The sequence below is a fragment of the Capricornis sumatraensis genome, chromosome 9, assembly GCF_032405125.1.
Source record: "Capricornis sumatraensis isolate serow.1 chromosome 9, serow.2, whole genome shotgun sequence".
Classification (NCBI taxonomy): Eukaryota; Metazoa; Chordata; class Mammalia; order Artiodactyla; family Bovidae; genus Capricornis; species Capricornis sumatraensis.
The window spans coordinates 42,368,541-42,392,026 of NC_091077.1; the positions used below are offsets into that span (position 1 = coordinate 42,368,541).

The 23,486-nt window shown below is 42.2% G+C and overlaps 2 non-coding genes and 1 pseudogene across 2 annotated transcripts; 2 read left to right on the forward strand and 1 right to left on the reverse strand.

Moving 5' to 3' along the window:
- The first annotated feature begins 5,809 nt into the window (after positions 1-5,809).
- On the forward strand, positions 5,810-5,915 carry TRNAL-CAA (transfer RNA leucine (anticodon CAA)). The gene is made up of 2 exons: positions 5,810-5,847; positions 5,870-5,915. It is a non-coding gene; the product is annotated as a tRNA-Leu (tRNA).
- A 273-nt stretch (positions 5,916-6,188) lies between these two features.
- Positions 6,189-6,260, forward strand: TRNAE-CUC (transfer RNA glutamic acid (anticodon CUC)). The gene has a single exon. It is a non-coding gene; the product is annotated as a tRNA-Glu (tRNA).
- Positions 6,261-12,999: 6,739 nt separating this feature from the next.
- LOC138085987 (nucleophosmin-like) lies at positions 13,000-13,858 on the reverse strand (annotated as a pseudogene).
- Positions 13,859-23,486: the final 9,628 nt, after the last annotated feature.

A 23,486-nucleotide genomic window follows, 5' to 3' on the forward strand; every position in this document is an offset into this window, starting at 1 on the left:
GGTGTCTGCCTCTTTGCAATCTGACTACAGTCTGTGGAATTCTCCAGGCCAGAATCCTAGAGTAGGTAGCCTTTCTTTTTTCCAGGGGATCTTCCCAACCCAGGGGTTGAACCCAGGTCTCCCACACTGCAGGTGGATTCTTTACCAGCTGAGCTACCAGAGAAGCCTAAAAATATTGGATTGGGTAGCCTATCGCTTCTCCAGCAGATCTTCCCAACGCAGGAATCAAATCAGGACCTCCTGCATCACAGACAGATTCTTTACCATCTGAGTTACCAGGGAAGCCTATATTAAGCTTTATGGAAATGCAAACCAAAACCATAGGAAGAACCACTTCATACCCGAGTGGCCATACTTTTATAAAACGGCAAGGGGGAAATAGGAGAAATTGGAACCCTCATATGTGGCCATTGGGAATGTAAATTGTTCAACAACTGTGGAAAATAGATTCCAATGACCCAAACAGAATTACCAATGACTCAGCAATTCTATTCCTAGTTATTCAGCCAAAGAGTTCAAAATAAGTACTTAAGCACACGTACACACAAGTTTATGGGAACACATTCACAATGGCAAACATTGCTCAAATGTCTGTCAATGGACAAATTGTGATATATCCATACAATGAAATATTATTCAGCCATAAAAAGGAATGAAGTACTGATATATGCTTCAATGTGGGTGCATACTTCCTTCGTGTGTGTGCTCAGTGAAAGAAGCCCTACATAAAAGATCGTATAGAATATGATCATATATAAATACCATTTATATGAAATAGTCAGAAGAGGTAAATTCACAGAGATATAAAGCAGATTGGTGATTGCCAGGGGCTAGATGAAGGGAGGAATAGGGAATGCTGAGGACTGAATTGCGCAATCCCAAATTTACATGTTGAACCCCTACTCCCCAGTGTGATGATATTTTAAGATGGGGCCTTTGGGAGCTAATGAGATTTAGATAAGACCATAAGAGTGGGCCCTCAGAAGCATAAGAACATAAATTTTTATTATTCCACCCAGTCTTCAGTGTTTTATTACAACTGACTAAAGCCCAAGCTGACTAAAACAGAGTAACTGCTTAACAGGTACAAGGTGTCCTTTTGGAACTTAAACAGAGACAGTGGTTGTACAACATTGTGAATGTATTAAATGCTACTTTGAATAGTTAATTTTATGTTATTTCTATTTCCTTTCAGTTTTTTTAAAAAAACCAAACCCACAGGAAGTAGACCTCACCACATGGCCAGAGAGGTCCAAAGAAACGCTGAGGAGAGAAACAACACTGGATCGTTGCCATCAATACAACACACCATGTGATGTCTGTTTTCAAATAAATCGAAACCTTGATTCTGTGGTCTCCTGCAGCTAGCATTCCATACTGCTGACCCCCTTCAAGGCAGAACACCTCCCAAAGGGCATCAGTATGTCCTGTCACCATCTCCAGTCTCTCCTCCAACCTCACCAGAACCCTGACCCACTGGGTTCTCAGCTTACTCCCCTTGGCAGCACTGGACTTCCGATCACTGTTTTTCTCCTCTACCTTCTTTCTCCACGTGGCTTCTGCAAACCACAGTCTTCTCTTTTTCTTTCTCACTGGCCATTCTTTCTCAGCCTTCTATGCAGCTTCCTCTTCTTTCTCAACTTACTGGAATGTCCCAGGGCTCAGTCTTGGGCCTCACTTTCCAAGTGAGCTCATTCTACTTTATGGCTTTTATTTTTTCTTTTGCCCTTTGCATATGCAGTATCTTGGTTCCCTGACCAGGGATCCAACCCGTGTTCCCCGAAGTGGGAGCACATAGTCCTAACCGCTGGACTGCCAGGGAATTCCCTGTTTTATGGCAGGGATACAGATAAGTACAGTTTATTAGCTAATGAGTTTCCACTTTAATATCTCCCATAGTACTTCAGATGCTTGTATCTATCTGCCTTGACACCTCTAATAGGCATCTTAAACTTGAAGATCGAAAACCATACTCTCTCTCCACAGTCTGCCTCCTCCCTGGCTTTCCTATTGGCCAATTAATGGCAACCCACTCCAGCATTCTTGCCTGGAGAATCACACGGACAGATGAGCCTGGTGGGCTGCCATCTATGGGGTCGCACAGAGTCTGGACATGACTGAAGCAACTTACCAGCAGCAGCAGCAAACACCTCTTAATACATGCCACTTCTTTCCTTCTCATGCATCAACAAATCTTATTGACTCCACCTTCAAAATAGATCCAGAATTTGACTGTCTATCACCATCTGGCCTGCTGCCCCATGGTCTGTCCAAGGGAGCTTGCAGTAGCCTCTCGACTGTTCTCCCTGCTTCATTCTTGTGCTCTCCCATCTACTCTCCATGCAGGCCATATCTTACCAACCTCAGCTCTCCTCTCCACTCAGTGTCAATACACAGGCTGGACCCAGTCCCTGCCACGCTGTCTGTTTTGTATTCTTTGCTGGACTTTGCATCTGCTCTTCTCTCTCCCCACAGATATTCTATCTGGTCCTTCACTCACAGTCTACTCAAAAGCCACATCCTGAAAGATCTTCTGAACCACTTGCCTCTCCCCCTGCCCTTCTTTCTCTATTTTTCTTCACAGTACTTATTACTCCCCCACATATAATTATTTTGTTTACTTTCCATCTTTCTTTGCTGGAATGTGAGCTTCTGAAGCACAGATAAATATTTTGTTTTCTTCTCTGCTACATCCACGGTCCTTACCCCCCAGGCTCTCAGGACTTTCTGGGTGAGCTAGAAGGAACGAAGCCTGATTAAGCACGTTGAGGAAAATTCAGCTAGCTCACTGGGGCACGTGAGAGACTGTGAGGTAAGGTCAGACTGGCCAGAAGTTCCTAAAGGCCAAGTAGACCACCAGAGAAATTAGAATATTATTGTCAGGGTTGTGGAAAACATCCCTCCCCTGCTCCCAGTGCTTATGTCCTCCCTTCAGTGAAGGCTCCAAAAAAAAGATTGTCTAAAACTTGGAAATAGAAAAGAGATTATTAGTGACAAAAATTTCCCACTTTGACCAAAATTTAGTCAGGCTCTCCTCGGAGCCCTCTTTTCAACTAAACCTTGATCTTGGGCTTCCATGCTCTGCCTTGTATGGTCTAATTTTAATAAGAATCCTTCTAGGGTACTAGTGAGATTCCCCTTACCTTTAATATCTGATTACCCGCCAAAGCTAAACAAATTCCTCATCCCCCTCCCCATCTTCCAGGTAATATATGATGACCCTGGCCTGCCTTCAGCAGAAATATTATTAAGTCAGTTTAGCAAGAATCTCTCTACTCTTGATGTCTCCTCATAGCCATTTTCCATCCACCAATCCCACCCTGCTCCTTAGCTATAAATCTCCACTTTTCCTTGCTGTATTTGGAATTGAGCCCAGTTCTATTATATAAGGTCTCTTTTCTCCTACTACAATAGTTCTTGGATAAAATGTATTCTTACAGCTTTCACTGCTGTTCGGCTTTGTTTCTCTTGGACACAAGGTATCCTTACAGTGGAGTGCCTGGCATTGCCTAGCACTTCTTTTGGGCATTATCTGAGTCCATGTGCACCTTTGACTGGCTTCTATTGACTATTTTAGAGTTCTGTATGGGTAGAAATTAACCTGCAGAAAATCGACAGTGATGCAAAGGGTTTCTGTGTGGGAGCAAAGCCAAAGATTCTTATGTATCACAATACAAATAAAATTTGTGAAAAGAGGCACCTGATTTATTTCTGGTAGAAAAAAACAACCCCAGGGTAGAAAGCACACCTTAAATATCATACCCTTGATAAATTAACCCATCTCACATCTGTTAGCAATCTCTTTTCAAATTCCCTTGTCTGACTATTAAAAAAAAAATCTCTTCAAAATCTCCTTTGAATTGGTTATAACATCATACCCTCATTAATGAGTTGAGTAAAATCTTGTTACGTGCATCACATATATTTGCATGGGAATCATGAGTTTTATTTTTTGAAAATTATTTTTAGAAAAAGGCAGTGAGATCTTACTTGACAATCACAGTCTAAATATAGACCTCCACCATGTCATTGCTCTGCTCTCCTTTCGTCCTCACAGCCTGTATGTTCCTTTGGGCTGACTATCCCCTTCACTAGCAGTCAGTTTGCCAGTGTAGGGACCTCCTCCTCGTTCACGGCTATATCAATTTCCAACAAAGGACCATCTAGTCAAAGCTATGGTTTTTCCAGTAGTCATGTATGGATGTGAAGGTTGGAACATAAGGAAAGCTAAGCGCAGAATTCATGCTTTTGAACTGTGATGTTGGAGAAGACTCTTGAGAGCCCCTTGACTGCAAGGAGATCAAACCTAAAGGAAATCAATCCTGAATATTCATTGGAAGGACTGATGCTGAAGCTGAAGCTCCAATACTTTTCGACCTGATGCAAAGAACTGACTGATTAGAAAAGACCCAGATGCTGGGAAATATTGAAGGCAGGAGAAGGGGACGACAGAGGACGAGATGGTTGGATGGCATTACCAACTCAATGTACATGAGTTCGCACAAGCTGCAGGAGATAGTGAAGGACAGGGAAGGAAGCCTGGCCGTGCTGCAATCCACGGGGCCACAAATAGTGGGACAGGACTAATCGACTGAACAACAAAAACGTATCGATTAAGACTCAATGAATAAATTAATGAATGAGTGATTGAATGGTATGTACTCTGGAGCACAAGAAGTGGGACTTTCCAGCTGATGCTAAAGCACACTTGCTATCTTTGCACTCTTGTTAAATCTGCCCCCACCCCTGAAATCGTTTCCAACTAGGTCTGGCTTTGGAATTTCATGCTTGTCTCTATAACGTTCAGTTTAGCAAAAATCGTGCTAAGTATGTTTAACCAGAATGCCCCATCCTTGATTTTTATCACTCAATATATAATGGGGTTCCTGGTCCTCTATCAGGCGATATCTAATACCCTGGTCTACCTTCAGCAAGAACCCAGTTAGATATCCTTTCGGACAGAATCCTTCCCGCCCCGCGCCCTTAGTAACTTTTCATCCACTGAATGCACCCTACTGCTCTCTGGCTATAAATTTCCAGTCTCGCTTGTTGTCCTCAGAGTTAAATCCAATGTCACCTCTCCCACTGCAAGACCCTGGTGCAGTAGTAACCATACATATCTTGATTCCCACCCCCCACACCACCCATTTAATAAAGTCTTCCTTACAGTGCTTTAAGGGGTGTCATGAATGAGCAATGTTTTTCTTTAACACTGATAGCCCCCCCATTATCTCTAGCCAGGACTGGGTGACTTGATAGAGGAGGAGGTGTGGATCTTAAAAGGATGGGTATGCCAAAGACAATAAGGCAGAAAGCCCTAATAATTTTGAAATAACAACAGCAATCACTGTTGCTTTTTCTGTGGCAAGCTATTTCCATATGCTTTCCTTGTATTCACTCAACTAGCCAGTTTTCCCCAGCTAGAGCCAGGCACGTGCGGCGGGGAGCCCGGGATCTGGCAGTGGCGGGTCGCCCCGTGGACAGAAACCTGGCACTTTCTTTCTGCTTTTGCTACTATAGTTTCCTTCCTTTGCTGGGCCGGGTGGTCACTAAACCCTTTGGTTATCTAGCGGGATTGTCCTTGCTTCCTGACTCGATTTTCCTGCCAACCAGAGGGGCTAGGCAGTAGGCAGGAACTGCAAACCCGGCATTTTCCAAGCGCTCCTCCGCAGCCGGCCGCAGGCGCCCAGCGCAAGGTTCTCCTCCGCCCTGACCTGGTGGATCCGCCGACAGCCTGCCCAGTAAAGCGGAGCAACGCATCAGGCTGTCGCAGAAAGCAGGCCATTCAGGAGCACGTTTCTACCAGCGTGTCAGGATGGCCGAGTGGTCTAAGGCGCCAGACTCAAGGTGTCTACCTTCCCCGAGGGCATTCTGGTCTCCGAATGGAGGCGTGGGTTCGAATCCCACTTCTGACAGGCGCGTTTTTGCAACCTCTCGCGAACGTATTCAAGAACATTTCCCGTTACGGCTGGTGGTTTTGTTTCGTTTTGTTTCTGAGACGGCTGCCGTATTCAGACTTTACGTTGCTTCGGTTCTCTATTATCTGTTTGCAGCGGCCGAGAGACCGTTCAGGTGAAACAGGGAGGCTGTTTAAATACCGGAGGTTCAAACAACCGCATTCAGCAACCCAGTTTACGTCACATCTTTTACAGTTTGTCTAGCTTACTGTAGAGGGCTCTCTTATGTGTTCCCTGGTGGTCTAGTGGTTAGGATTCGGCGCTCTCACCGCCGCGGCCCGGGTTCGATTCCCGGTCAGGGAAAACAACTTTTTCTTTTTTCTTTCAACTTGACACCAAAAATACAATATTGGCTACCTTTCTGTTTAGGAGAACGTAATTACCAGAGGTGAGGATTATTCTGGTTAACGAGTGCCAGCTGTCTGTGAATCACTGTCCTATACCTACGATACCTTAATTAAGAAAGGAAGAACGGGGCAGACAGCACTAAATGATCCCAAAAGAAAACTCTGGTGCTGCCACAAGTGCCGGGTCTTCCAATGCCCAGGGTTAAAAAAAAAAATCTCCCCGAATACTCAAAATGATTAAAATGACCGATGTCACCTAGAAGGGGCTCACTGCTCACGATGACTCAGGCAAGTTTCACTATAAAAAGGAGTCAGGAAATTCTTCCCACCCCAACACGTACCTTTTATTTTGAAAGTAACCTGAAATAAGTAAAATAATGACACAAAGAACACCGGCGTCCTTTCTACCTACATACTACATAGGTTAATATTTTGCCACATTTTCTCTTTCTCTCTAGACGTAATCAGAGCTTGCTCAGTCCCCCACCCGTTTGAAAGTTGCATACATAATTACACTACTCCATGTCACACCTGAGAAAAATCAACATTAACTTGTCATCAGATGCCAGTCCACATTTGAATTTCCCCTAATTGTTCCCAAAATATCTTTTATAGCTGTTTTTTATATTTTTTATTCTAGAAATTTCCACTGCTCATTTTTCTGTTGTGACTCCTGTGGAAAATAATCTATTTTAATAATAAAAACTCTTCAGCCACATTTAAGTTCTATCTTAGTATTTGTATAATATTTTGACCCTCTATGCTTAATTTGTTGTTTTTGAAAGTATTCATTTCTCCCTGGGTGTCTTTTCTAGACCTCCAGGCCAGGCTGTTAGGATATAGCCTACCTCCATATTAATTACAGCTTGGCTCACCAAACTACCTTGAACAAATAATTTTGCCTCTGCTTTCCTCTTTCTTAGCTGTTGGCTTTTTTTTTTCTTTTTCTCTTTCTTTCTTTTTTGGTAATTCAGCCTTGTGTGAAGTATAGCATAGCAAATGATGACTGGTGGTCAGGTTGAGCTGAGTGCAAGTCCTGACTGGACTTTTCAGAAGGCAAGCTGTCTATTCTCTCTAAGCTTTAGTTTTCTCATCTGTAAAGCTAGCCAATCAAAGGACAAATAAGAAAGAGAATGAAATTTCATCTAACCTTTAAGTTTCATTTTGAAATTTTCCCTCATCTTTAAAAGGAATTGGAAGGAACCTAAGTATATATATTTATGTTATATATATGTGTGTGTGTATGTGTGTAAAGAATTTTAAAAAGCTGGGAAGACATATACTAAATATAACTGATTTTCTATAAGTGGTAGGATTATGAAACATTTAAATTTTGTTTGTCCTAATGTCAGACATTTGCTGATTTTTCTACCATGAGTATATACAATTTATTAGTAGAAGAATAATACAATTTATTTGAAAAATTGTTCACGTTACACAAAAATCAATTTTAAATGAGTCATAGATTTAAATGTAGCACTTAAAACTATAAAACTTTATAAGAAAACATAGGAGAAAACCTTTAAGATTAGTGCTTAGTGAAAAGTTCTCAAAAATGACATGTAGGAAAATATTAAATTGGACCTCATCAAAATTAAAAACTTATTCTGCAAAAGGCCTTGTTAAGACAATGTAGAGACAAGCTACAAACAGAAAAAAAATATTTGCAATCCACATCTCTGACAAAGGGCTTGTATCTAGGATGTATAGAGAACTCTCAAAACTCAATGATGAAAAAGAAAACAATCCAATCAGAAAATGAGCCAATGGCATGACAAGACATTGTTGTTGAAGACAAGACTTTCAGTGTTGTTGAAGTGCAAATTAAAATCACGATGAGATATCACCACAAGCTTTTCAGAATAGCTAAAATAAAAGGCAGTGATAACAGCAAATGCTAGTGAGGATGACGAGAAACAAGATCACGTGTTCATGGCTAGCAGGAATGTAAATGCTACAGCCATTTAAGAAAGAGTCTAGCAATTTTTTTTTACAGAACCAAACATGCAGTTACTATATGACCCAACAATTACATTCTTAGGCATTTATCCCAGAGCAATGAAAACTGATATTTACACAAAAACCTGTACACAAATGTTCAAAGCAGTCTTATTTATAACAGCCAAAAAAACAGGAAGCAACTGAAATGCCCTTCAACAGGTGAATGGTTAAACAGATAGTAGTACCACCAAGCCATAGAATGCTACTCAGCACTAAAAATAAATGAGCTACTGATGCAGGATATAACTTGGATATACCTCAGGGAGTTACGCTGAGTGAAAACGTCATTATCAAAAGGTCACATACTTCATGATTTCATTCACATGAAAATTATAGTGATAGAAAACAGATTACTGATTGATAGGACTTGGAGATGTTGGGAGGTAGGGAGTGGGGCAGAAGTGACTAAAGAGGCATAGCAAGAGGGAAATCTTTATGTTGGTAAAATAGTTCTGTATCTTGTTGTGGTTGTAGTTAGAAGAATATGCACATGTGAAATAATAAAATACCTAGGAATAAACCTACCTAAGGTGACTCAATGGACCTGGGTTTGTGTGGACTCCAGGAGTTGGTGATGGACAGGGAGGCCTGGCATGCTGCAGTTCATGGGGTCGCAAAGAGTTGGGCATGACTGAGTGACTGAACTGAACTGAACTGAAGGAGACAAAAGAGATGTATACAGAAAACTATAAGACACTGACGAAAAAAAAATAAAAGACAACATTAACAGATGGAAGATATATCATGCTCTTGGATCAGAAGAACCAATATCATGAATATGACAATATTACAAAGCAATCTACAGATTTAAGGCAATCCTCATCAAACTGTCAGTGCCATTTTTTCACAGAACTAGAACAAAAAAGGTCACAATTCGTATGGTAACATAAAAGACCCCAGAATAGCCAAAGCAATCTTAAGAAAGAAGAATGAAGCTGGAGGAATCAACCTTCCTTATTTCAGACTGTACTATAAAATTACCACAAGGGCTTTCCTGTGGCTCAGCTGGTAAAAAATCCACCTGCAATGCGGGAGACCTGGGTTCACATTCCAGTATCTAGCCTGGAGAATTCCATGGACTACAGTCCATGGGGTCGCAAAGAGTCAGACAGGACTGAGCGACTTTCACTTTCACAAAACTACAGTCATCAAGACAGTATGCTGCTGCTGCTGCTGCTAAGTTGCTTCAGTTGTGTCCGACTCTGTGCGACCCCATAGAAGGCAGCCCATCAAGCTTCCCCGTCCCTGGGATTCTCCAGGGAAGAACACTGGAGTGGGTTGCCATTTCCTTCTCCAATGCATGAAAGTGAAAAGTGAAAGTGAAGTCATTCAGTCATGTCCGACTCTTCGCCTCCCCATGGACTGCAGCCTACCAGGCTCCTCTGCCCATGGGATTTTCCAGGCAAGAGTACTAGAGTGGGTTGCCATTGCCTTCTCCCAAGACAGTGTATGGTACTAACAAAAAAAACAGAAATATAAACCAATGGAACAAGACAGAAAGCCCAGAGATAAACCTACACACCTATGAGCACCTTATCTTTGGCAAAGGAGGCAAGAATATAAAATGGAGAAAAGACAACCTCTTCAAGAAGTGGTGCTAGGAAAACTGGACAGCTACATGAAAAAGAATGAAATGAGAATACTCCCTAACACCACACAAAGATAAACTCAAAATTGATTAAAGACCTAAATGGCTTCCCAGGTGGCTCAGTGAGTAAAGAATCTGCCTGCAGTTCAGAGGACACAGGAGGTGTGAGTTTGATCCCTGGGTTGGGAAGATTCTCTGGAGAAGGGCGTGGCAACTCACTCCAGTATTCTTGCCTGGAGAATCTCACAAACAGAGGAGCTTGGTGGGGTGCAGTCCATAAAGTCACAGAGAGTTAGACACGACTGAAGCAACTGAGCACACAAGGATACTATACAACTCTTAGAGGAAAGCATAGGCAGAACACGTTTTAACATAAGTCACAGCAAGATCCTCTATGACCCACCTTCTAGAGTAATGAGAATAAACGGTAGGTAACTAAACTCAAAAGCTTTTAGATAGCCAAGGAAACCATAAACAAGATGAAAAGAACCCTCAGAATGGGAGGAAATAATTGTGAATGAGCAACTGACAAAGGATTAATCTCCAAAATATGTAAGTAGTTCATGCAGCTCAGCATGAGAAAAACAACCCAAACAAAAAATGGGCAGAAGGCCTTAATAGATATTTGTCCAAAGAAGACATCCATAAACACATGCAAAAATGATCAACATAGCTTATTATTAGAGGAATGCAAATCAAAACTACAATGAAGTACTGCCTCCCACTGATCAGAATGGCTATCATCAAAAAATTTACAAATAGATAATCTTATGAGAATTCCCTTGTATGTTATTTATTGTGTTTCCCTGTTGCTTTTAACATTTTATCTTCGTCTTTAATTTTTGTCAGTTTGATAACTGGGTGTCTCAATGTGTGTGTGGGTTTCCCCTGCCGGGGACTCTGCACTTCCTGGACTTCGTTGACTATTTCTTTTCCCATGGTGGGGAAATCTTCAGCTATTTTCTCTTCAAATATTTTCTCAAGACCTTTCTCTCTTCTCCTTCTGGGACCTTTGTAATGTGAATATTGGAGACTTTAATGTTGTCCCAGAGTACAATTTTTTTTTCATTCTTTTTTCTATATTTTGTTTTGCAGCAGTGATTTCCACCATACTACCTTCTAGGTTACCTGTCTATTCTCCTGCCTCAGTTATTGTGCTATTGAATCCTTCTAGTGTATTGTTCAGCTCTGTTTATTCTTTACTTCTTCTAGGTCTTTGATAAACATTTATGGCACCTTCTCCATTTTTTCCCCCAAGATCCTGGGTCATCTGCCCTATTATTTTGAATTCTTTTTCTGAAAGATTGCCTATCTCCACTTCATTTAGTTACTTTTCTGGGATTTTATGCTGTTCTTTCATCTGGGAGATAGTCCTCTGCATTTTCATTTCGATTAACTTTCTGTGGTTGTGGTTTTCATTCTGGAGGCTGCGGGACTGTAGTTCTTCTTGCCTCTTCTGTCTGCCCTCTGGTGGATGAGGCTGATGAGAGGGACTGCTGTTGTTTAGTTGCTCAGTTGAGTCTGACTCTTTGTGACTACATGGACTGCACCAGGCCAGGCTTCCCTGTCCTGCACCATCTCCCATACTGCTACTGCTACTGCTAAGTCACTTCAGTCGGGTCCGACTCTGTGCGAGCCCATACACGGCAGCCTACCAGGCTCCCTCGTCCTTGGGATTCTCCAGGCAAGAACACTGGAGTGGGTTGCCATTTCCTTCTCCAATGCATGAAAGTGAAAAGTGAAAGTGAAGTCGCTCAGTCATGTCCAACTCTGTGCAACCCCATGGACTGCAGCCCACCAGGCTCCGCCGTCCATGGGATTTTCCAGGCAAGAGTACTGGAGTGGAGTGCCATTGCCTTCTCCGACCATCTCCCATAGTTTGCTCAAACTCATGTCCATTGAGTCGGTGATGCCATCCAACCATCTCATCCTCTGTCATGCCCTTCTCCTCCTGCCTTCAATCTTTTCCAGTGACAGGGTCTTTTCTAATGAGTTGGCTCTTTGCATCAGGTGGCCAAAGTATTGGAGCTTCAGCTTCAGCATCAGTTCTGGTGCTGGGAAAAACTGAAACTCGTTCTGGTAGGCAGAGTCCTGCTCAGTAAAACTTTAATCCGATTATCTACTGATAGGTGGAGCTGCACTCTTCCTCTCTGTTAGTTGTTTAGCCTGAGGTTACGCAGCCCTGGCATCCACAGGAAACCTTCCATAAGACTGTTGCGGTCTAATCGCTAAGTCGTGTCAGCTAAATATTGGAGGAATAGAAAATACTTCAGTATCAATATTTCCAACAAATATTCAGGGTTGATTTCCCTTAGGATTAACTGGTTTGATCTTCTTGCAGTCTAAGGGACTCTGAAGAGTCTTCTCCAGCACCAGAGTTATGGTACAACTCTCACATTTGTACATTACTACTAGAGAAACCATAGCTTTGATTATATGGACCTTTGTCGGTAAAGTGATGTCTCTGCTTTTTCATATGCTGTCTAGGTTTGTTAAAGCTTTTCTTCCAAGGAGCAAGTATCTTTTAATTTCTTGGCTGCAGTCACCATCCACAGTGATTTTGAACCCTAAGAAAATAAAGTCTGTCACTGTTTGCATTTTTTCCCCATTATCATGAAATGATGGGACCAGAAGCCACGATGTTAGTTTTTTGAATGCTGAGTTTTAAGCCAGGTTTTTCACTCTCTTTTTTCACCTTCAAGAGGCTCTTTAGTTCCTCTTCACTTTCTGCCATTAGGGTGATATCATCTGCATTTCTGAGGCTGTTGATATTCTCCCAGCAATCTTTTTTTTAAATCAAAATACTGAGTTTATTTCACACGTAGATTTTTGTCTCCCCACCATTTCATCTGTCTGACCACCACTACTACTAATCCTATCATAACATTCCATACATACTTAAAACCAAGCAAAGGGTGGAATTCCATCTTTAAAAACTAAACAGGCGTTTTGGACAACACATTCTTGGCAATGGAACTTGGACAACATTTATCAGACATGATAGGGAAAGTTCTCATTCTTCATTATAAAAAGGACAGCCAGATATCAACTGTTACAGAAATGAAATAAGATGGAAAATTTTTAACAAACTGTTTAAACTATTTTCTTAAAGAGACTTCTTCCACTGCCAGAGATCTTGACTAGCCTCCTGGTCAGTCATCTGGAAACAATTCTTCACATAACTGATAAACTTGGCTTCCACTTTGGGAAGGGAACCACCTCTTTCTATATTTCCTTGCATTTTTGCTCTAATGTCTTCTGCAGAGCTGGGTCCTTGCAGTGTTTTAGGTGCTTTTTCCTGTTTTTTTGAAGGATTCTTGACCTTTTGATCTTGGTGTTGACAGTTTTGAGTCTTTTCCATTCTGGTTCAACTTTTGTGCATTTTTGGCTCGAGTATCTCATACAGATTTCTTTACTGGAGCTCAACTTCCTCATCAAAATTGTCATCATCATCATCTTCTTCATCTTCATCAGCAGCAAGCTTTACTTTTTTCTGGGGAATCTTGCTACCACAGAACACTTTCCAAATATACTTAGGCGTTTCACATCCTCCTTCTCTTCATCTTCTGACTGTGCATCTTCCTCCACAGCTACTAAGTCCTGGTCAGTCCTGGTCAGCACCAGCTGTCCACTGATATGCACAGTCCCTGAACCACACTTCAACTGTAAGACCACAGGTGGTATAATTTCAAAGCCCTCAAGGGAAACTGTTGGCTATATAGACGTTTTCAAAGTTGCCAGTGTTACTTTAATTGGACTGCCTTCATAATTCATTGCCTCTGCTTCAACAATGCATAATTCATCCTTTGCTCCAGCCCCTAAACTGACCATTCTTAAAGATAACTGGTGCTCATTTTCACCATTATCCACCTTGAAGTGATAATCTCTGTCAACCTTTAGTTCACAACTGAAAAGATAGTCTGGTGCCTCAGGGTGCTCATGTCCATCTCCACTGAATCCTCCATGGGTTGGCGACACTCATTTAAGTGGGAGAGAAGCTGGATGGAATTAAATGACTACTGTTCGAACAAGCAGTCATGCAGGATAGAATCACACCAGGTCCCAGCCATCTTGATTTCAACTTGTGATTCATCCTGCCTGGCATTTTCCATGATGTGATCTGCATATAAGTTAAATAAGCATGGTGACAATATACAGCCTTGACATACTCCTTTCCCAATTTTGAATGAGTCCATTGTTCCATATCCAATTCTAACTGTTGCTCCTTGACCTGCATACAGATTTCTCAGGAAGCAGGTAAAGTAGTCTGGTATTTCCATCTCTTTAAGCATTTTCCACAGTTTGTTGTGATCTACACAGTCAAAAGCTTTAGCGTAGTCAATGAAGAAGAAGTAGATGTTTTTTTGGAACTCTTGCTTTTTCTATGATTCAATGGATATTGGAAATTTGATCTCTGTTTCCTCTGCCCTTTCCAAATCCAGATTGGACATCTAGAAGTTCATGGTTCATGTACTGTTGAAGCCTAGCTTGAAGGATTTTGAGCATTACCTTGCTAGCATGTGAGATGAGCCCAATTGTATGGTAGTTTGAACATTCTTTGACATTGCCCTTCTTTGGGATTGGATGAAAATTGACTTTTTCCAGTCCTGTGGGCACTGCCGAGTTTCCCAAATTTGCTGGCATATTGAGTGCAGCACTTTCACAGCATCATCTTTTAAGATTTGAAATAGCTCAGCTTGAATTCCATTACCTCCACTAGTTTTGCTCATAGTAATGCTTCCTAAGGCCCACTTGACTTCACAGTCTAGGATGTCTGGCTATATGTGAGTGACCACACCATCGTGGTTATCTGAGTCATTAAGACCTTTTTTGTATGGTACCTTTGTGTATTCTCGCCATCTCTTCTTAATCTCTTCTGCTTCTGGTAGGTCCTTATCATTTCTGTCCTTTATTGTGCCCATTTTTGCATGAATATTCCCTCATATTTCTAATTTTCTTGAAGAGATCTCTGCTGCTGCTAAGTCACTTCAGTCTTGTCCGACTCTTAGCGACCCCATGGACTGCAGCCTACCAGGCTCCTCCATCCATAGGATTTTCCAGGCAAGAGTACTGGAGTGGGGTGCCATTGATCTCTAGTCTTTCCCATTCTATTGTTTTCCTCTGTTTCTTTGCATTGTTCACTTAAGAAGGCTTTCTCTCCTTGCTATTCTCTGGAACTCTGAATTTAGTTGTGTATATCTTTCCCTTTCTCCTTTGCTTTTCACTATTCTTTTCTCAGTTATTTGTAAGTCCTCTTCAGAAAACCATTTTGCTTTCTTGCATTTCTTTTCCTTTGAGATGGTTTTGGTCACCACCTCCTGTACAGTGTTATAGTTCTTCAGACACTCTATTAGATATAATCTCTTGTATCTATTTGTCACTTCCACTGTATAATCATTAAGGGATTTGATTTAGATCATGCCTGAATGGCCTAGTGATTTTCCCTACTTTCTTCAATATAAGTCTGAATTTTGCAGTAAGGAGCTCACTATCTGAGTCACAGCTCCAGGTCTTGTTTTTACTGACTTTATAGAATTCCTCCATCTTCAGCTGCAAGGAATATAATCAATCAATCTGATTTCAGTATTGGCCATCTGGTGATGTCCATGTGTAGCGTTGTCTCTTGTGTTGTTGGAAGAGGGTGTTTGTTTTGACCAGTGTGTTCTCTTGACAAAAGTCTTTCTAGCCTTTGTCCTCCTTCACTTTGTACCCTAAGGCCAACCTTGCCTGTTGCTCCAGGCATCTCTCGACTTCCTACTTTTGCATTCCTATCCCCTATTTAACCCCCCAAGTTGTAAATAATTATTTTATGCATGCTTAGTCACTTCAGTCATGTCTGACTCTTTGTGACCTGAATCTCTGTGACCTAACTTTTTGTGACCCTATGGACCATAGCCCGCCAGGCTCCTCTGTCCTTGGGATTTCTGAGGCAATAATTCTGGAGTGGGTTGCCATTTCCTTCTCCAGGGTAATCTTCCCAACCCAGGAATTAAATCTGCATCTCTTAAGTCACCTGCATTGGCAGATGGGTTCTTTACCTCTACCACCACCTGGAAAGCCCTGTTAAGTTAATGATATTTCCATTATGGCTTGCAATTATAATTATCTTTTATTTTTTGACTACTATTAATTGTGATAGCTGATAAACATCTCTTACTATTGTGATTATGTATCTTTGTTTTAATACCATTGTATCATGACTGGTCAACAGAAAATAATAGAATTCTATATCGCTGAAACTTGGAGAAGGAAATGGCAACCCACTCCAGTGTTCTTGCCTGGAGAATCCCAGGGACGGGGGAGTCTGGTGGGCTGCCGTCTATGGGGTCGCACAGAGTTGGACACGACTGAAGTGACTTAGCAGCAGCAGCATATCGCTGAAACTACCATTTAATAGAAAAATTTGTAATCAGTTTTTAAAATCCAGATGCAGATTAGAATTACCTTGGATATTTTTGAAAAAAAAAATGCCCTGGTATTTTTTTTTTCCCTCCAGACCTCCAGATGTGATTCTAATGAGCAGCCATGTTTAAAAGCAACTGAACTGTATGATTATCTTTTACTTTTATCCAGTCTGTTTTTGGGTTCCCAGGTGGTACTAGTGGTTAAGAACCTGCTTCCCTAATGCAGAAGACATAAAAGATGTGGGTTTGATCCCTGGGTCAGGAAGATGCCCTGAACAAGGAAATGGAAGCCCATAGGGTCAAAAACAGTCGGACACGACTGAGGCAATTTAGCACGCACAGTATAGGTTTTTTTCAAATTTCACAAAATATTTTGCTAGTGTCCATGATTTGTTTTATCATATTCAAGATTCCACACTGTATTTGATTGAAATGAGCAGCTTTAGCTGCACGCAACAAATTCTGATAAATTCTCTTTTCATTTTTATTTTTACAAGTATTTTCTAATGTTTCTTATTATGCTTTCTTAGATACACCCATCATTTAAAAGTGGACATTGAACTTCCAAATACATGGAGTTTTTAAATTAGTTTTAATATTAATTTTTCATTTTGACATTAGTTTTTCACTTAAATGCTTTCTTCTCTTCAATCTCCTCTGTGTTATTTCAGTTTTTTAATCTTCTTGAGGCTTTTGATGGCTAAGTAAAAGATTTCTCTTGGTAACTGTCAGATTACAGTTGAAAAATATGTGGGTTATTTTCAAATATCTTTTGATATTATATTCTAACAGTTCTACAGTGATAGAACAGATTCTGTATGATTTTAATACCTTTAGACCATGACATTTTTGCATCTTGTTTTATGTCCCTGGATATGTGCCAGTGTCTCCTGGTTATAGCCTATGGGAACGTGAATAAAATTCATACCCTGCTGTTGTGTGAAAATTGTATAAATCTTATTATACTGAATTATACTGAATTCAATTATACTGAATTGGTTAATAGTGCTTTTCAGGTCCACTATATCTTTCTACTTTTTTTTCTGTCTGTTCATTCTATTAATTCTTGAGAGTTTGATATTGAAACTCCAACTAAAAACCTTAATTTATCTACTTAAAATAATGTTAATATATAATGGAGCTATATGTAACTTTGTTCTGTATTTTCCAAGTCTCTTGTAAATGTGTTATCATACTTTCATAATTTAAAAAATTAAAATTTAAAAAACCTGCAAAGAATAAATGCTGGAGAGGCTGTGGAGAGAAGGGAACCCTCTTGTACTGTTAGTGGGATATAAATTAATAGCCATTATGGAGAAGAGTATGGATATTTCTTTTAAAATTAGAAATAAAACTACCAGATGACCCAGCCATCCCACTACTGGGCATATAACCTGAGAAAAACACAATTGAAAAATACACATGTACTCCAATGTTCATTGTAGCACTATTTACAATAGCTAGGACACACAAGCCTCCGAGATGTCCATTGAGAGATGAATGGATAAAGGAACTATGGTGCATGTATACAAGGGAAAATAACTCAGACACAAAAAGGAACAAATCTGAGTCAGTTCTAGACAGGTGTACTGATCTGGAGTCTGTTATACAGAGTGAAGTCAGAAAAAGAAAAACAAATAGCATATATTAGCACATAGGTATGGACTCTAGAAAAATGGTACTGATGGAACTATTTGCAGGACAGGAGTAGAGACTCCATGTACAGAACAGACTTGTAGACACAGGGAGAGCAGGAGAGGGTGGGACAAATTGAGAGAGTAGAATTGAAATAAATACATTACCATGTGTGAAACAGATAGCTAATGGGAAGTTGTTGTACAGTGCAGGGATTTCAGCCTGGTGCTCTGTGACAACCTAAAAGGGTGGGATGAGGTTGGAGACGGGAGGGAGGTTCAAGGGGGATGGGACATGTGTATACCTATGGCTGATTCATGTTGATGTATGTCAGAAACCAATATAACATTTTAAAGCAATTATCCTCCAATTAAAAAGCAAATAAAAAAGAAAATGCCCATGCGATAAAACTACAAACACACATTGTATTAATGTCATGTTCTGATGCTGGTATTATATTACAATTATGTTAAATGCAACCATTGGTGAAAATTGGATGAAAGGTACGCAAGGACCTGTCTGTACTGTCTTTGCAACTTCCTACGAATCTATAATTACTTAAAAACATTACTTGCTCTCTGCCTAATGGGTGACATCAGCCCTCAGTCAGGAAGAAGCCCACTTCTGGCATTATGCCCTACAAACACCATCATCTTTCAGTTATCACACTTATTTAAACATGTAGTCCCTGCTGTGGACTGAACATTTTTGTTGCCCCAAAAATTCTTATGTTGAAACCTAATCCCAATATAGTGGTATTCAGAGGGGACACTTTGGGAGGTGATTCGATCATAAGGGTTGAGCCCTTGCGAATGTCATTAGTTTCCTTATCAGAGATACTCCAGAGAACTCCCTTGCCCCTACCACTCTGTAAGAAATTGGGCCCTTAGCAGGTGGGCCCAAATCTCCTGAATCTGCTGGCAACTTAATCTTGGACTTTCTAGACTCACAAATTGTAAGAAATAAATTTCTTCTGTTTATAAGTCATCCAGTTTATGGTATTTTCGCTATAGCATCCTTTTGGAATAAGATAATGCCTAAACTTGCCATTCCCTCCTCCAGGGGATTTTTCCAATCTAGAGATCAAACCCAGGTCTCCTGCATTGCAGGCAGATTCTTTACCATCTGAACCACAGGGAAGCCCCTTTAAACTCATCTCCAAATTCACTGAGGGCAGGATTTGAGTCTAATTCACCAGATTTCAGAGCTACTATCAGAAAGGTTGTTTAATCCCTGTGAACTTCGTGTGTGCAGTGAGATGAGTGGGGACTCAGTGAGACTGGGGGTGTGAGCACCTGTGGGAGCTGGACTGAACATGAGGAAGGAAATAGAAACTACAATATGTCAGGAAGTGGCTGGAGGTATGGGTTAGTCAATGTTGGGAGAGGCAGTCACCAATGAGGCCTGAGTGTCTCTGCACATTCCTGTTGGATATGCTTAAAATGCAAGGCCCTGACTGCTCTTTGCTTGGGCTGTTTCTCAGAGTCGTTTTAGTGAGCAATGCTGAGGGATGAGATAATGTCTCCACCCCTCCTCCTACCATCTCCCCACTTCCCCAAATAAAGAGCAGGTTAGCTTACTGCAATTGGTAACTTTTCTGAGTTCGGTGTTCCTCAGCTGCAAGGCAGCCCCACTACATACATGCATGGTGTCTACCTGGGTCCCTCTGTGTTGCCCTCGTTGGGATTTGAGGGCTTGGGGTTCTTGCGCTACTTGCTGTGCATGAGGAATAAAATCCTTTGTCTCTGACCCATGAGTCTCGTGTCTTCTGCCCGCATCCATGAAACTGTGGCAAACTAACTTCCTAGCCCACAAGTAGGATAAGATCCTAGACCATCCCAGCTAGAGGATGTTATTTTTTTTTTTCCCAGCCTCAGACTCTGAAGGGAACGACACTCTCTCAGCTGGTTTTTGTAGGCTGGTTTTTGTTTTTGTTTTTGTTTTTTGGCCTTTGGTGATGAACTGTCCTTTCACCTCATAGTCAACTGGCTCCTTCCTATGGTCCTGTGGGTGATTATTTATACCCCCAAGAAGTCCTTTAGAGACCTAATTCAGGCCAGATCACTGCCAAATGATGGGCCTCCTTAAACCTCATGCATCTATCTGCCTGAAATCTCTTATCAGTATTGACTCCATCTATGCTGGCTCAGATGGTAAAAGCGTCTGCCTGCAATGCAGGAGACCCAGGTTTGATCCCTGGGTTGGGAAGATCCCCTGGAGAGGAAAATGGCAACCCACTCCAGTATACTTGCCTGGAAAATCCCATGGACTGGAGGAGCCTGGTAGGCTACAGGCTCTTGATATCGCCAAAAGTCGGACACAACTGAGTGACTTCACCTTCACTTTCCTTCATCTGCCTCCTCACCTGCCCAGGGCTGCTGGACAAAGAAGATTCAGGGGGATAGGAAAAGGATGGAGGGCAGACTATGCAGCTTTGATGCCATGCATCCTGAGAGCTTCTGTCACTCCGACATTCAGCATATTTATTGCTGAAGGTCAACACTGGGAATCATTGTTTTAGGAATACAACAAAAGAATAAGACTGAGCCACTCAGTGTAGAAGTAGCAAGATTTGGGATTAGTTGACTTAGGTTTTGAACCCTCTGGACCAGCATTTGTGACCTCAGGTAAGTTATTTAACCTCTTGGAGATTCCATTTTCCTCATCTATGACATGGAGTACTATTAGAACATGTGCATTGGGGGTTGCTTTAATAATATGCAAAAGCATTGAGCATGTTGCTGGTCACAAAGTCGTCTCCATCTGAGTTCTCAGCTTCCCTTAAGATTAACAGTCATGGGAGAGGGAGGAGTAGACATGGGAGGGTAGGTAGGAGTAGACCCAGATCAAAGGAGTGATAGAAGAGCCAGGACCCCAGATGAGGCCCTTGGAAATCAAAGGCCTAACTCTCAGCAGTCACTTCTATACTTCCTCAGATGCCAGTCAGAATGCAGATAAAATACTTAGTGATAGCCTTAAACTTAATGAATGCTTTACTGTTTTAATCACTACTGTATCATATGTCACTGTTGTTGAGACATTACCAATAAATCCAAGATCATGGGTGGCCAACTATTATAGGGATTCTGTTCCTTGGCCTTATATGGCACCTCTTGGTTGACACCTTTGGAAAATGTGGAGATAAAATGAAAGAGTGGATTTTGATACTATTTCTGGGTGGCCATCATGACCAGAATTACTCTAATTTCTGATGTCAAGAAGTTGGCTATAGCTCCATTTTTTAAAAATTGAAGTACAGTTGATTTACATTATCATTACAGGTGTAGCTATAGCTTCATTTTTTAAAATTAAAGTATAGCTGATTTACAATATTGTTTCAGGTGTAGCTGTAGCTCCATTTTGGGGTGGGGTTCTTTTGGATCTCTGGGGCCCTTTGTCAAAGCCAGGCCCATAGCCTCTTGTATGTTCTGTGCTGTCTTGAGCCCTGATTTGATGGATGTGTCAGTCCAGCCATCTGGCAGGTTTGTGTGCTCACCAGCAAAGTGGACCCATCCAAGTTCCTGGGCATAGTCCACATACTGGTAGGGAGGGCAAAACCACCCATGGAGTAGGAGTCCTGGCTCCAGTGCTTGATCATGGAATAGGGGCACAGGGCCCACAGCTCCTCCTTGGAGAGGTCATGGACTGTGGCCAGGTCATCCAAGACAACATCGGCTGCCTGGGCAAAGAAAGAGGAGTTGTCGTCCATGGTAAAGGAGGCGAGGATGACTCCTGTGCCACTGGGGAAGGTATGACTGGGGTAGTGGATAAAGCAGGAAGGCCAATCAGTGCTGGACTCATCCCCAAAGATGCCTTCATGCTCCCAGAAACTCTGCATGCCGGCCAGGAACACTTTGGTGACACTGCTGTAGTGGGAGGATCGCAGTGCATTCTCCTTGCCATGGGATAGAGGTGGCTGGAAACGGAGGAGCTGGGCAGCCGTGGCTGTGGTGGCCGCAATCATGTAATCAGCAGTCAGAGTGTCAGGCGTTTGGTAGGTGATGTGCATGTGATTTCCGTATGACTCCACCTCCTCTGGTGGTGAGCGGAGCTGGACTGTTCCGGGCAAAAGAGCAGCATGGGAGAGCTGGTCAAAGCCCCCAGTGATTTCATCAGATCTGAGAGTAAGCAGGCAAGGGAGAGACAGGGAGGAGGAATGATGATGGACAAGACTAGGCAGAGGATGGGCCATTTGGACTGCACAGACGCTAAGCCCTCTAATGGACCTGTCTGATGTCCTCTCCTGAATATCTGTAGCACTTTTTTTTTTTTTCTTGGTAGTAATCAGGTCACAGAACTCTGAGGGAGAGTGAGTCTCAGTTTCTTTTATTTTTTCAGCTTCAGACTATCCTGACAGACACCAGGAGTTTGATGGTTGGAGTCTGGAGTGAGACACCTTGTAAGGACCCTCCTGTCCGTAACCAGAAAGCAGGTGAGGCTTAGAGCAAAGCAGATCCGTACCTTCCTGATGTGACTGCCTCTTAGCCAGAGGTTCTCAAAGTGGGGCTCCTAAAAAAAAAGACAAAAAGCAGCAGCAGCCCTTGGAACATGTCAGAAAGGCATGTTCTCAGGGCCTAGCCCAGATGTGCTGAATCAGAGACTCAGGGTAGGGCTCAACCTTTTGTGTTTAACAAGGCCCCTAGTGATTCTGAGTTCATTGGAGTTTGGAAACCCCTCCTTTTCCACTTTCCCATTTCTTTTGGGATTTTCCACCCAATTTATCTAAGCTTTCTACCAGTCCCAAAATGTCCTGGTTAGTAATTGGCTCACCCATGCCCATTTCCCCATTTCATCAGCCTGTTTCCCATCGGGAGTCCTGGAAGAAGAAGATGAATTTATGCAAGATGTCTAAGAAGGCGTGGTAATAGCCACCATATATATTCATCAGGTCCTCCACCATCTGCAGGGCCATCAGGTATTGCTGCAACCAGCCACCTATGTCCAGGGAGAGAAGGCAGGGGAATCAGATTGTCTGGAAGTCAACATGAGAACCCTTGCTTTGCATCCAGGGACAAGGAGAAACAGAATTGGACAGACTGGTGTGGCCAGGCCATTCAGCCAGGCCATTCAGCCAGGCCCCTGTGGGCTGCTGTATGTCTGCCTGGCATACCGGGCTTTGACAGCCTCAAAATGTTCTTCTTGGCCCTCAGTTCAGTTCGATTCAGTCGCTCAGTCGTGTCCGACTCTTTGCGACCCCATGAATCGCAGCACACCAGGCCTCCCTGTCCATCACCAACTCCCGGAGTTCACTCAGACTCAGGTCCATCGAGTCAGTGATGCCATCCAGCCATCTCATCCTCTGTCGTCCCCTTCTCCTCCTGCCCCCAATCCCTCCCAGCATCAGAGTCTTTTCCAATAAGTCAACTCTTCGCATGAGGTGGCCAAAGTACTGGAGTTTCAGCTTTAGCATCATTCCTTCCAAAGAAATCCCAGGGTTGATCTCCTTCAGAATGGACTGGTTGGATCTCCTTGCAGTCCAAGGGACTCTCAAGAGTCTTCTCCAACACCACAGTTCAAAAGCATCAATTCTTCGGAGCTCAGCCTTCTTCACAGT